We start from the raw sequence: 1,564 nt of genomic DNA, 5'->3' as shown, positions 1-1,564 counted from the left end.
CCTCAAGAATCTCGTCCTGCTTATCAGCCACAGCGGGATAGTTCCAGCTCAAGTATTAAGTACTTTAGGTGTGATGAACAGGGGCATAGGGCGATTGATTGCAGGAAGCCTGCTGGTCAGAAGAATAAAAATCTTCTGATTGAGGAGGATATGATAGAGGAGTTTGAGGAAGTTGGGGAACCCGTGTATGATGAGGGTGAAGATGAGGACGTGCTATATGGAGATGGTCAGGAGACCCTGGTTGTTCGAAAGAGCCTGCTGACTCCCAAGGGGACTCAGGGGATGATTGGTTGAGGACCAACGTTTTCCACACAACCTGCACAATTGTTGACAAAGTCTGTAAGCTGATAATTGATAGTGGCAGTTGTGAGAATGTAGTGTCTGAGGAGGCTATCGAGAAACTACAACTGAATATGGATCGTCATCCCAAACCATACAAGTTGTCTTGGCTGAATAAAGGCAATGAGGTAACGGTAGAAAAACGATGCTTAGTGTCTTTCTCAATTGGAAAAAAATATTTTGATAATGCTTGGTGTGATGTGGTATCAATGGACGCCTGTCATGTTTTGTTGGGACGACCTTGGCAGTATGATCGCAGTGTTATCCATGATGGGCGGAAGAATACTTATTCTCTTAGTATCAAAGGAAAGAGAATTGTTTTGGTGCCTCGCAGGGAAGGAAACATCCCTACCCCGGTAGTTAAAAACTCCAATCTACTTTCTATGTCCAGATTTTTGGTTGAGGTTGGGCGTGAAAAAATAGTTTATGCTTTAATGCCTCATGAAAATAGTATAGCGAGTGTGGATTCAGAATTTCCAGCAGAAGTATAGCAACTACTGATGGAGTTTTCTGACTTGATGCCTGAGAATCTTCCTCCAGGATTACCACCTATGAGGGACATTTAACATCAGATCGACCTCATTCCGGGGTCGAGTCTACCAAACTGACCAGCATATCACCTCAGTCCCAAGGAAGCTGAAGAGTTGCAGCGACAGGTGGTAGAATTATTGGAAAAGGGCTACATTCGTGAGAGTATAAGTCCTTGTGCAGTTCCTACTCTCCTAGTGCCGAAGAAAGATGGGTCATGGCGTATGTGTGTTAACAGCAGGGCAATTAACAGGATTACAGTGAAGTACAGGTTTCCAATTCCCCGTCTGGACGACATGTTGGATCAATTGTCCGGTTCTAAGATTTTCTCAAAAATTGACCTTAAAAGTGGATACCACCAGATCAGAATCAGACCTGGAGATGAGTGGAAGATCGCGTTCAAGACACAGCATGGGTTGTACGAGTGGATAGTCATGCCCTTTGGACTATCCAACGCACCCAACACTTTTATGAGGTTTATGCATCAGGTTTTACGGCCTTTCATGGGGAAGTTTGTGGTAGTTTATTTTGATGACATACTTATTTATAGTCTGACATGGGAGTCACATTTTAATCATCTTCGTGCTGTCTTTGATGTAATGAGGACGGAGCGCTTATTCGTCAGTCAGAATAAGTGTTCTTTCTTCACAACTTCTGTAACTTTTTTCGATTTTGTTGTGTCTACTGATGGTGTTCA

Source organism: Olea europaea, chromosome 8 (assembly GCF_002742605.1).
Source record: "Olea europaea var. sylvestris chromosome 8, O_europaea_v1, whole genome shotgun sequence".
Classification (NCBI taxonomy): Eukaryota; Viridiplantae; Streptophyta; class Magnoliopsida; order Lamiales; family Oleaceae; genus Olea; species Olea europaea.
This window is presented reverse-complemented; position numbering follows the sequence as displayed.